Source organism: Triturus cristatus, chromosome 1_2, assembly GCF_964204655.1.
Source record: "Triturus cristatus chromosome 1_2, aTriCri1.1, whole genome shotgun sequence".
NCBI lineage: Eukaryota > Metazoa > Chordata > Amphibia > Caudata > Salamandridae > Triturus > Triturus cristatus.
In genome coordinates, this window is record NC_140580.1 from 875,534,676 (window position 1) to 875,548,878 (window position 14,203).

A 14,203-nucleotide genomic window follows, 5' to 3' on the forward strand; every position below is an offset into this window, starting at 1 on the left:
CTATTTCAATTCACTTTAAACTTTCACATGCTTATATATTAAACAGAGAGAAAATGTGTGATGTTCATTGCGGTACAACTACATATTTAATATCAATATTTATTAACTGCTGGACAAACATTTCTATTTTTCACTAGCAAATATTGGTCCAGTCGCTTTTTCAGATCCGTGGGCAAAATCTTAAAATCCATATTTATTTGTGCAATCTGTCTGTATGAGGCAGAAAGTGCGGGTGGATTATCATGCTTGAGAGTAAGCACTGTCATGTCTTGGCAATTTGGAGGCAACTGTTGGACTTACACACCATAAACATGTTTAACATATGTTTTCTCTCCACATGCTCTTGGCCTTCCAGAATTCCTCCGGTAATCCGTTAAATCTGGGTTTCCCTGCTGCTTCTAACTCGATTAAGGATAATACAAAAATATGTTTCCAACTTGAGATAAATTCTGTCTTTTTCTTTACCTATTTGGAAGCCATCGATTGAATTCAATTAGCTAAATAAAAGTGGAATACATTTTCATTGTTAGTAAGAAGTCCTAATTTTCTTTTTTAAGGCAGAACACACCATTGGGTGTTTTGATTTGCAGTACCAGGCAATTTCTCAATCAAAGGAAGTTCATTTTTTTTCTTGTCCTGTATTTGTTTATTGTCAATTACTAGTATTCTTTATTTCACAAACCAATCCTCAAATATGTCAGCATGTTTGCGACATTGCTTAATTTAGAGGCCTCCAGGGGACAATGTAACAAGAGCCTATGTTCAACTAGAAAGTATGTACTTAACAAAGTATGGATAATTTAATTTTTACCATGCATGTCCCTGTGAGCTACAATCAGATACTGACATATGTTACTTGTAGTTGGTTGCAGCCATCACTAATTTCCTACTATGATAGTGAACATACGCACATTGACTGTTGTATGTAAGTCATATATATTAAAAGATTCCTATGCAGTGGCTGTTTATTCTGTCTCACATACTGTATTACATCAGAAGGTTATGTTTTTGAATGTAGTTTATTTACATCTTCACTGTTATGCCCTTGTCTGTATCTGATGGAATTGGCTAGTGCTACTTTTTTATGCGGGTCCACTAATGCAATTCTAGATGTAAGAAAATATAACACACTTACATGTGTGTCTCTGATTTTGTGTAATTGCGAGTACATGTACGTTTCTGTGTCATTACATGAATGTTCCTTTTATCGTTACTTCAAGAATACCCCCTGTGCTCAACAGTCGTCCTGTATAAGACAGACATGCAAGCATCTGGAAATCAGTGGAACGCATGGCTACCAACACTTTCCTACTTGGAGGTCCCCACTCAAGCCCCTTAAAACAGGCACACTGTCGGGTTCCTCCTGTTGTCGAGCCTACCACATGATGAATTTGCCTATTTTCTTTAGGGCCACATAGTTAACAAACAAATCTTTTGCAAAGCCTACAGTGTAGCGATTCTCTGTGTACCCCCCGTTATAATCGGCCAATGATTGCTTCCCCAATGCAGCATGCATTGTTCTCTAACGCCAGTTGGACCCTCAACATAGGCCCTGGTTATGAGTGGTTCGGGATTGTTTCGACTTTACCACTCCAGAGACCGTATCATTATGCCAATTGTCTGTGCTGCACAAGCAAAAAAGGCGTTTGTTTTCGGCAAACTGAGCTCTTAAATTAACTACAAATATCTTCAGGTTAATGCCTCTTGGTCGGGAGTTTATTAAACGCTTAGTTATGCACTTCTGCACAACATCATTAACTTCATAGGATTTATCCTCAGTCTCTTTCACTATGATCTACCCTGTGTGGAGCTCACAGCACAAAAGATTGATTTCTAGGGATGTATGTGTAGCTATTATTCCTGGCAGGACAACCTTAACTGAAGCCCCTTGATTTCCTCAGCTTTTGCATTCAGGACTACCACTAGAGCTTCGCTCTGTTCTTTGAGGGCCTGTGTCATCTACATGTCCATTATTTTTGCTGGCGTGATCTGTGTGGGTGTCTTTTGTGAAAGATCATATGAGGTTCTCATATTTCCCGTATATCTTGGGACCTGACTTAAATGTGATGCACTAGAAATCAAGTGAGAGATTCCAATGCTTCTGCTGTTTCCATCTAGCACTGACCAGGCACGTTGGAACAGGCCTCCGGTTTTCCCTGCTGAATAGGTTATACTGACACTGTCTATCTCTATTGAATAGCATCTATTTTGGATTTTCATCTTTCCTTTCTCCGACATAGCCTGTATCGTACATGGTGTATACCAGAGGCGCAACTAGAGCCAAATTTCGGGGGGGGGGGGGGCTAAGAAAATTTTTCGGGGGGGGCTGAATCTTTTAAGCCATAGGCAGAGTGGAGCTGCAGGGGCTCTTAGAAGGGGTGAAACAACAGCGAGGCCTCATTAACATGCAAATGGTCTTTTAAAGACCTGTGAAGTGCTCGGGTGCGGCTGCTTTTTTGCCCGGGAAGGTGTCTCATCCCCGGCTGCCACACACGACGGGGGGGGGGGGGGGGCAGAAGCCCTGTGAGTCCAATGGGTGTTGCGCGCCTGGTGTATACCATTATGGAGATTTAGGGCGTGGCTTCTGCTTATGAGACCTTCAGTAACAACCCAGGACATATCCTCTGGCAAACCACCTAACCTGCTTATGACGTCTGAGTACCTCTGTTTCTCTGCGTGAAGCAGGGCGCAGTGGTTCACCCGAGTCTGCCCTGTTTTGGCCACCTGGGACGGCTATTCTCAGTTAAGTGCAGCTTGGCGTTCACTCCAGATAGTCGCAGTTTCTTGTGATACCCAGATCATGCTTTGTTTACCGGGACACGGTAGTCCAGGAACAATCCTCAGCAATTGCTTTAATTCATGGGTGCCTGCTTGCCGTCAGGCTGGCATTTTTTCAGCCATGTTTCTTAATTCCTCAGCTGGGTTGGGGGAACTATACAGGTCTCTGTCAGTGGGCCACTGTCATATCCACTGGTCCTTCTGCTGGCCCACTTTTTCCAGGTTCTGTTGCATGTTCAGTGATCCAATGTCTAGTCTGCAATCACCGCACATAGGCTTTTCGTTTTTGGGTCAGTGTTTTCTGCCTGGTTCCTCAGTAATTTCCCATCTGTCACGGACAACTCCTGGCTCTGTACTACAGGGGCCCTAAAGTGTGTCTTTTGTTTGTGGTAATAGGCTCAGTACTCTCAATTAAGTTAAAGCAGGATTGACGTAGGAAAGTAAGATCCTTCTGCATGGAAACCCCCACATTTTGCCTGGTGCTAAGCTGTTTTTGGACTAGTCTGAATGGGATCCTGCTAATCAGAACCCCAGTCTATCTGATTTCTCCCTAAATTGATGTGTTCAGTACTTAGGTATACCCCAAATTGGATACTGGGGTACCATTATAAGTCCCTTGTAGATGGTAACTATGTACCCAGGGCATAGGTACCCCAGAGGTCTCCCATGGGCTGAAGCATGTATTATGCCACCCATGAGAGAACATTCAAAATGGGACTACAGGCCTGCCATTGCAGCCTGATCCAGCTGGTGCTAGCACCACTTACTAAAGATATAGGTTTCCTATAACCTGTAAGTCACCCCTCTAGCAGGCCTTTGCAATCCTGAAGGCAGGATGCTTGGTTCTAAGTGAGAGGGTGCCCCTGCATGAGCAGGACACCCCTTCAGCCTACGGAGTCCATTCTCCTGTGTTGTCAGTGAAGCAGCCATATACAATATAAAGGGGCACCTTGTAATTACATAAACGGTGTGGAAGGTATGATTACAAGCACTGGAAGAGCCCTCCGTTAGGATCTCAGTGTTCCGGGTACCAGCCTTCTTGACCCAGACAGCACAAAATGGTTGCTGCCGCCCAGAGACACGATTCTGCCCTCCTGCTGCTGAGCCAAGCTCAAGCAGGGGAAGGCAGAACAATAGGCATCTATGAGACATGGAGGTGTGACCATCTCCCAGACAGGATTTAGTGTATTAGGGCTGGGTAGGTGTGCTTGGCAGCGCCACTCATTCTGCATGAGGGGCACATTTGGTGTCCCTGTGCATAGTCCAGTTCAAACCAGTCCTGGGAGACATTGGTTCCTCCTCTAGGTGTGAAACCGGACAAAGGACATGGGAGTAACCTCCCCCCTGTCCAGACCCTCCCCTGGGAGGGTCCCCTGAATCTTCCCAATTCTTTCCCTAGGGTACTTAAGGGCTTACCTGGGTGTAGGTCACTAGATTCGTCGGGGGATAAGAGTCTGATCAGACACCACTGCACTTCTACCATCTGGGCACTCTGGACTTCGCTGGACTTCGTTTGGGCCTTACTTCGTCTCCCTTCCAGTCTACTGCACCATCTGTGCTTGTGTATCATACAGGAACCTTCCAAGGCCTGTGAAGTATCAAAGACACCTGAAGAAATCTCCGTTGGAGTGAAGGAATCAATCCTCTGCATTTGCAGGCACCGCAACTATGTTGACTGGTCTTCAGATTCTGAGCTTCCCTGGGCTCTGCAACACAGGTGGTGGCTTTCCACAGCTCCCAAGGCCTGGTATTCCCTCTCACCAAGTTTGAGGCCAGTATCCCTTGTGGGGTTGCAATAACCGAACCCCTGTTCGCCATGTCCAACTTGCAGTTGCAAAGGCGTGTTGGCTTCTTTCTAAGAATATCATCGGGCTCCGAATAGCCCCAACCTCAAGCACCTCCAGTGACCAGAATCTTCAGCCACACCGCATCGTCTGCATCCTGGCCTGCATCTTTTGGTGAGCTGATTGAGGTCCTCTCGCGACTCCAGGTGCCTCCAACCCGTGGGTTCACTTGAGGGTCACATTTGTTTATTTTGGGCTTCCCTGATTGCTCGGGCCTGCCCTGACTTCCCTGCCTTTTGGTGAGTCCCCTGGACCTTGCTGGTCCCAACGTGGCCCTTTCTTCGATTCCTACGTTGCTTGCCTTTGCTAAGGCTTGTTGGTGCTCCCGCCAGACATCAGCCTCTCAGCACACAACATCCTTCATGGGACAGCTCATGCATGGCTCCTGGTCCTCCTTAGCATTGCCTAGTACTCACAGCTGCAGAGTCAAGGTCATCGTCATCCATCCTGAAACACCAGACATTGGAGGGCATTCGTCTTCCAAGTCTCCTGTTCACCCCTGAGTGACATAGAGTCTGTCCCCTCTGCTTGCAGGTACCTCTTATCTAGAATCCACCTTCAGATTCCACCGGACACTTTCTCCTTCTTCAGCAGCGGCACTTTCCTGAAGTCCCCCATTGGGTTTGACTGCGATTTCCGACACCACTTGAAACGTATGCACCTGGCTTCCCTGGTGTAGGTTACGTGTTACTAGGGTATCTATGGGTAGGGTGGCTTTCCAACCTTCTGTCTTCCATGGGGTTTCTTCAGGATACACTGGGAAGGGCCCTAAATATTTAAAAATTCAACTGCGACTTGCACGTAGGGTTGTACGGAGCACTCGGTCGCGATCCCACTCTGCACACGCTCTCCGTGGGGTCCCTATCTACTCACCTTGGGTGGTTCCTTGGGTTCCCAGCACTTCTACGTCCTCTCGACATTGTCTTGACCCGAGTCGTGGTTCTTATACCACTTTCTTAGTATATGGTTTGGTCCCCCCCCCCCCCCGGGCCACTGTATATTTTGTGCTGTTTACTGTGTTTCTTTGCTAAAATATTGTGTGCATTGTGCATATCTCAGGGTAGGAGATATTTCTATGTGTTAGAGAGTATTATATAATAAATAGATATTTTTATAAATACTTCGTGTGGTTCTTTTTCACTTAATCTGTATTATGAGATTGCATTCTGGATAAACAAGCTGCTTTACACTCTTTCTGGACTAAGCCTGAAGGCTGCTTTCCACAGCTACCACTTAGAGAGCTTTCTAAGGTTGTCTAAGACCTCTTAAATTACCATAAGGGTTGTCTGGACTGGTGAAAGGTGTCCACTTACATAAGTGTACATCATATACCAGGCCAGCCTCTCACAATTGATTTTTGCGGTATTTGGTAGGTCTTTGAAGGGAGCTTCTTACCAGATTTCTTTTCCATTTAGCAGTTCACTGTGTCCCAAGAAAGGCACATAAAATAATTATTCTGTCTTAAGGAAGAGTACAAACCGGAGAATGCAAACTTTCCTAGCTATCGCAAAGGAAAGTTTCAATTCTATTAAGGACGCAGAGGCGAGGATAATGCTTATCTCTTCCATTTTATTGCTCAGCTGCCTTAGTAACCACAAACAGTAAAGACTACATATCCCATGAGTCTCTAAACAAACAAACGATCAGAGAGGCAGTCCCATACAAACAGAGTCCAGGAAAAGCACTTCCTCTTTCTTCAGGCGAACCACATGATTCCACGTGCTTCAGTACTCTTGTTTCCGATCCGATCCTGCAACGAAAGGGACAATGTCAGGTTATGTAAAAAAACTGTGACATCCCTACAATGAAAAAAGGTATTATACAAGTCAAACAAGCCAAGTAGCAAAGTCACATGACAATAGAAGTACCAGCAAAACCACCATACCCTCAAAGGAAAAGATACTTATCCAACTTGAAGTGTGATCACAGGAGGGTAAGAGTAAGACAATACACTGGGTGGGATAATCCTCGCCTCTGTATCCTTAATAGAATTGAAACTTTCCTTCACGATAGCTAGGAAATTTTGCATTCTATGTCAGGACCAGAGGCTTCGGATTATGCTGGTTCAAAGCTGGTCGACAACCATAGAAGCCATGCCCAAGATTGGTTTAAAATAGAAAGTTTTGAAGGTGGAGTCCGAGGACCAATCCGCCGCTCTAAGGATGTCCTCCAAACCCCCTCGGAGGGCAAAGGCTTTAGACGCCATGGCTCCCCTTGTTGAGTGGGCCCCAAAGGCTGAGGTATCAACCCCCGCTTCTTGGAGAAGCCACCATACCCAGCGGGCAATTGTGGCGGCTGTCACAGCTTTGAAAGGTTTCTTAAGAGAGATGAAAAGTTGTGAGACTCCAGGAGGCCTGTATTCCTCCGTCATCGACTCGTATGCTCTCAGACATCGGACGACACATAATTTGGGATGGCCGGGGAAGGCCGGATAGTGCACCACTGTGGTGTTGGATTTAGTGCGCTGCGCGATGGTGAAAGACACACCGTTCGGTGTGAAAAGGCGCGCCGGCAATTCCAATGCGCGCACTTCGGAGACCCGCTTGCAGGAAATCAGACAGAGCAACATCGCTAGTTTACCTGAGAGTTCCTTACGGGAAAGATATTGATTGTCCTGCCAAGATTGCAAGAAACGGAGGACAGTATTAATGTCCCACAGAGAGGAGTGCTTGGGGCGAGGAGGAAATGAAAGACATATACCTCTCAGCAATCTGCAAACTATGGGGTGTTCCCCTACTGGAACATCAGGAATGGGCCGGTGGCCCGCCGAAATGGTCGATCTGCTCGCATTGATTGATCAATAGGCTAAGCCCTGATCCACCAGTTCCGATAGATAGTTCAACACGTGAATCACATCCACCCCCACGGGATCCAAACCCCATCGCACACACCAGTGGAACCACTTTCGCCAGGAGAAGCAGTAGCGTTTGACCGTAGATTCTGCCCATGCCTTTCTGATAAGGGAGGAAGCTCTTGCCGAAAGGCCCTGGATCTCCCAACGTCCCCTGTAATCCTCCAGCCCATTAGATGGAGAATGCCCTCCTGAACCAGAGGGTGCAAGTTGCCCTGAGCGTCCGTCAGGAGACGAGGGGTCTGGGAAAGTAGGATTGGAGAATCCATAGAAAGTTCCAGAAGAACTGGATACCAGACTTGAGATCTCTAATGCGGCGTCACCAGCACTCCTTCAGCTTTCTGTCACCTTATCAGAGCCGTAAGCCTGGGTATCATGGCGAATGGTGAGAAGGCGTACTCGCGGAACGGAGTCCAATCCTGTAGGAAGGCATCCATCACCTCCGCCAGAGGATCCGGGCACCAGCTGAAAAAACGAGGGATCTGAAAGTTGAGACGGGACATGAAGAGGTCCACGTGACACAGAACCCACCGGGCCATCAGACTGTGGAAGACCGCCGGATCCAGTTTCCAAGCACTGTAATCTTGAAGGTGCCTGGAGAACCCGTCCGCTTTCTGATTCAGGGAACCCGGGAGATATTCCACGGTGACTGACAGATTGTGAGTCAGACAATACTCCCAGAACTCCTTGGCTAGATCCGCTAGGAGCTTGGACCGAGTGCGTCCAAGGTGATTGATATATCTTACCACTGAGATATTGTCCATCTTGAGAAGAATGGCGGACAAGACCTTGTCGGCCGCCAGGCTGCGAATCGCGAACGATCAGGCTAGGAGCTCTAAACAATTTATGTGCAACGTTTGCTCGTGCTCGGAACAGTGCCCGCCGGTAGTAACCTCTCTACATCGGGTGCCCCAACCCAGGCGACTAGCGTCTGATTCGATTACCAGGTCCGGAGCTGAGCCAAAGATGGCTCTCCCATTCCACGCTCGCATGTGTTCGAGCCACCAAAGGAGCTCCGTGCGGGCTTCTTGCGAGAGGGAGATTTCCTGCGAATAAGAGAGACCACGATGCAGGTGTTGCTTCTTCAAACGCTGTAAGGCCCGGTAATGCAAAGGGCCCGGAAAGATAGCCTGGATCGAAGAGGAGAGGAGCCCAACAATGCGGGCAAGATGGTGTAACAAGAATCTCTCTCTCTCTCCAACATCCGGCGCAGCTCTCTGCGAATCAAGTGCATTTTCTGCTGGGGCAAACGGAGGCATTGTCGGACCGTATCGACCTCGAAGCCCAAAAAAGTCAACTGTTGGGCTGGAACAAAAACTGACTTCAGCTCATTCAAGAAGAACCCCAGGTTCCGCAGGAGGTTTAGAGCCATAGTAAGGTGTGAGATCAAGACGTGTTTGTCCTGGTGCATCAGAAGAATGTCATCCAGGTACACAATGAGGCGAACTCCGCATGTGAGGAGCCACACCATGGCCGAATGCAAGACCTTGGTGAAACACCAAGGAGCTGAAGAAAGTCCGAAAGGCCGGTAAGTGAACTTGTAAATCCGACCTCCCCACTGGAATTGTAGAAATGGGGGGAAAGATGGGGATGGTGAGGTAAGAGTCCTTTAAATCGAGCCGAACGAGCCAATCGTTGGGTAGTAGGACGTCTCTGAGCAGATGTATGCCCTCCATCTTGAAGTGGCGGTACACCACCCATTGATTGAAATCCCGGATATTGATCACAGGACGAAACCCATTGAGATTCTTTTCGACAAGGAAGATGTTGCTCAGGAAACCGTGGGGATGGAGCAATATTTGGACAATGGCCTTTTTGCTCAGGAGCTCGCGCACCTCCTCATCTATTAGAAGGGTATCTTCGCGCGAGAAGTTCAGAGGCTTTGTGGTGAGAGAGTTGTCGGGGAATCCGTGACACTCGATGTGGAAAAACCCCAACCGTCTGCAACACGCAAGCATCCCCTGTAATGCCCAGTTGTGACGAAACCATTGCAACCTTCCCCCCACCATCCGGTTGGAAAAAAGGGATAGGCCTTACCAGTGGGTCCACCAGGCGCGTTATTTGCTCCCCGGGGTTGTCCTCTGCTGCCACGACCCTTGCTGCATCCTCTTGAGGGGTAGAAACCTCCAAATTTCTTCTGGTCCTGCTACTGCATGGAACGTTTGGTCTGGAACTTGTGGGGGTTGTTGGAGTCCTGGCAGCCGGAGGAGCGCCCCCTACCTCTTCCGGCCTCGTCAACAGTTTGTTGGCTGAACACCTTTTTGATAGTTTGCTGGGCTTTGTCCAGTGAAGAGAAGGTGTTTACAAAACGGGACAATTCTTTGATAAAAGGATCCCCAAAGAGACCCCCATTGGCCACCGCTCCGGCCTCAGTAGAAGCCAGCTCACCCAATCAAGGTTCGATTTTAATGAGCAGAGAGCTTCTATGCTTGGTGGATAACGCACAGTTGGAGTTCCCAAGAAAACAAAGGGCTCTCTGCGCCCAACCCGAGAGGATCTCGGGCTCTATCATGTGACCTGTTTCTTAGGCGTCCTCCGCCATATCCATGATTTTAGTAAGTAGGCCCAGGACGTCCAGGACCTTATACTGGCATGAGCACCAGGATCAGTCCAGACCCTTCTTAGGGTCTTTAACAAACTTGCCAAGGAAGGTGGCCATCTTGGCATCAATATCGGAAGTACACACCACCTTACCCGGGAGGGACGGCCGAGGGCATTCGCCCCTTAAACGACCTCGGACCTCCTGGTCCATGGGCTTCCGAATCCAGCTGGCCACATAGGACGCCACTAAGGGCGCAGCAATCCACTCCGCAGAGCGGGGATGATAGATATCCTCTGGGTTTAGTAAGCCCGAGATATCTACCGAGTCCTGAGGTACCGCCAACCGGGCTTTCTTAGTGCCCCCATCCGGGCGCCAGGGTATACTTGGACCCGTTTCCTCCTCTGACTCGTTTGGAGCCTCTGAGTCATCCCTGGTATCTCCGTCTGCCCCCTCAGGGTGGCAGAAATCGTCATCGGAGGTATTCTCCGGTTGGGAATCCTCGTGCCATTCCTCGGTATCCAGGCGTCTTTTTTAAGAAGGCCTGGCGCAGCCTCTCAAAGGCGTCGGGCGAGGTGAGGCCCTTGGCAGGCTGACCCCAGGCTCTAGCCTTGCCCTTATCCTTGGATGGCATCCCCGAAGGGGAAGGAAAGGCCCCTGACCAGTCACCCTCTGTAGAGCAGACCACCCGGCGCCAGACGGTGAGTTCAATAATACGGCGGCTTAAGGGTTCAAGGGCTGAGGAGACTGCCCTTTCTAGTGAAGCGTCAATCGCATCCACTAGTCCCATATGAATTGGGAGAAATGACTGGTCATCCTCCTCCTGATCCCAGGCATTAAATGCACCTGCCGTGGTAAGCTGGAATGTCAAACTGAGTAGGGGGGAAGAAAAGAAAAAGAAAGCAAAGTTGTACCCAAAAAATTGGTTGTGCCACTGCTTGTTGAACACACTGACCAAGGATGACCAAGCTCCGCGGGAGAAAACCGCACTGCTGGAGCTGACACGAAGCGTGAAGGGTAATTAAGGAAACCGGAGCTTTAGATTCCGCAGTAAAAAAAAACACACAGGAGGGGATAAAGGCGATAAGAAGCGCTGCTGGCGCTAACGAGGCACGGTGACTGAAGAAAAACCCACTCGGCCAAGCAGGGGCTAAACAATTAGAGCACTGTGTGGAAACACACACTCTGGCGCGATGAGCGGTCTCCGCTAACAGCAGGAAACCGTATCGCGCACCGAGGAAAGTCCGTCAGAGGAGGAGACTAAACGTGCGCACACGTCATGCCCTCTAACAGGGTGCGCGATGCACCGCGCCGAAAATGAAGCCCCGCAGGCGAGAAGCGCCCTCGAACGCAATCTCCTGCAGTATAGACGCGCACTCGCTAAGGGGCCCGATGAGGGCTGAAGAAAACACAGACGCAGAGCACTAACCCGCCCCCAGAAATAGCCGTCATCGAAACAAGTGAGAACAATAATAACATACAAATTCCTGAAGCACTAGGTCACTGTATAAGCGAACAGTCAAAGCAAATAAGCCCAAGATTGACATACAAATGCCTTAAACTCTACCACATAACAGAGACAAAGGAAAGGCACTTATCTGGCTGCTGATCAGCGAAGAAAGAGGCAGTGTTTTTCTTGTTTATATGGGACTGCCTCTATGATTGTTTGTTTAAAGACTCATGGGATATGTAGTCTTTACTGTTTGTGGTTACTAAGGCTGCTGAGCAATAAAATGGAAGAGATAAGCATAATCCGAAGCCTCCGTTCCTGGCATAGAATTGTATTTCTACAAGTATTGAAGATTCATGTAGGATTTGCCCTTCTCCAGGGCTCTTTAAAATGTAAATTTAAGACCTGTGCACAAAATCATCATCACAGATTTTGTAGTTTTCCATCATGTCGGTGTTACCAAAATAAGTGTTCAGTTATGTGGCCTACCTCAGTGCTTGACTTGTTAAAAATATACTACAGTACAGAGGCCCAGCGTTTTCTTCTTTGACCCAGCCAAGGTCAGGGTTGTCTTGCGATTCCCTCTTCCACTTCACCTTTCTTTGTTTTTTCTTTGCCGCCCTTGTTGCACTGATTAGCATGGGATTACTTTTTTGTCCTAAACTCTTTTTATTAAGAAAAAAACAAGTTATACCATACATTACACATTAATTGAGTTTACACCATTCTGTATCACTGTTGTCTTGTTACCAGGTCTAATCTTACTTCGTTTTCCCATTTGTACTTATCAGATTCAACACCCCACCAAGAGTGCCCTTCTCTAATCATCCTAGTATGGGATTTCTGATGTAGAATTCATAAGAGCAAGCCACTGGTCTTTCAGGTGGATGCCATAGTCAAAATATGTTCTATTATAGTGGTTCTTGACGTTTTGACTTCTGTGAACTCCCCACTTAATCATTAATAAAATCCTAAACAATTTCAATTACTTGATCTACAAAACAATGCACAAAAGTACGGAAGTGAGCATTCATCAAACAAATGATGAAATATTTTTAATTCTGTCCCAAACAAATACAAAGAAAATCAAAATGTTACTTTTAATGGGACAGTTGGAGCTTTTCTAAATGTAACTGAGGCTACCCATCATCCATACTACAGTTCCCACAAATAAATCTGAGGATACCAACTTTATTTTTAGCCTCCAATTTTAAATTCCTTCACATTTACAGAACATATTAAAAATTCCCATTTTACATTTTGCATCTTTATTTAAATACAGCTTACCAATCTTTTAATATCCTTTAATTTACTAAGCAGTCTCCGACTACCTGAGTAGACATGGTGGACTCCAAGGGGTCCGCGGTCACAGATTAAGAACTGCTGTTCTACTAAATTTAAAAGAAACGAGGTTGTACATGAGCCAGAAAACGAATAGGACATACTGTTAACTCTAGAGTGCTAGACTAGATCAAATACACATTAAGTTCAGGCCCTTAAATCCCCCAACACAGTAATTAATCCTCGGTAATGTACATTCTCCCAGCAGAGTCAGCAGGTTGGCTGCAGGTCATTTGGCAAACTTGTGACCTACAGGAAACAAAGTGGATCACAAAGGTAATAACAGAGAAAATTAGTTACTAGGATACAGGCAGTTTAGTATTTTTCATCTATGAAGGGAGCCATTGTTATCTTTAACAGAGCAATAGGAATGAGTGATGTTGCAGCAGAGTATGACTCATGGGGTTGGAGCAAGGCACATTTGCAGCAGCTGTGTACCGTTTACTAATGTGTGCACGTTTTACTGCAGATCTATCTATGGCACACATATATCACAGGTTTTACTGCAGATCTATCTATGGCACACATATATCACAGAGTTAGCTTCTCAGCTGATTGAAGGTATAAAATCTGTGTAAGATCCATATCCTGTAATACTGAGCAGAAGCCATTCTAAAACAGACAGAATGGCTGAAGTTACAGTGCATGGGTATATCAGTGAGTGCAACAGTAGGGTAAGTGTTGGACAGTGTAGGGGTAAAAATGACTATTCCCACTCCAGTGAGTGCAACAGTAGGGTAAGTGTTGGATAGTGTAAGGGTAAAAACTATACATTGTAATGATGTGCGTTGTAATGGTATGTGTTGTAGTTGTATGCATTGTGGTGACATGCGTTGTAATGAAATGTTCTGTTTTGTATTCTTATTTGATGCCGATCCTACATGTATTACCTTTCCTTCCCTCCAATTGTAAAGCGCTCTGATATCCTTTGGGATCATGTTCGCGCTATATAAAACTTTATAAATAAATAAATACAGCAATGCCAATAGACCTTGGTGTTTACAGACTATAGAAATACATGTTCTACATTAACTATTAACTTCTAATTTGGGTAACATTGTGATGATAGTAGCAAAAATAAACTGAAATCCATCAGAAGTTCTGGACAACCCTTATGCCTCAGGTTAGAAAGAACATTTTGGGGAGATAGCATCTGCAATCCAACCCATTGGGTGAATGCTGATCATTGGAGCTGTTTTTCGCACGGAGGAAGGAGCTATGAAGAACAAACGTCATCATTATGGCTATGTGATCCCTAAATGATTACAGGTTAATATATTTAGAACAACACCACAATAATTTTTCATATTACAAGAGAAACTATTGAATTTCAGATATTTTTAAACAAATAGGTAACAGTACCATGCACAGTTTTATTTTAAATTCTGACCTCGTAAAAG

General features: G+C 46.5%; 1 protein-coding gene across 1 annotated transcript in view; it reads left to right on the forward strand.

The window, feature by feature from the left end:
• The window catches only part of MORN1 (MORN repeat containing 1), a 1,183,871-nt gene that overhangs the window by 131,379 nt on the left and 1,038,289 nt on the right, over window positions 1–14,203 (forward strand). The gene's annotated exons all lie outside the window — the stretch shown is intronic.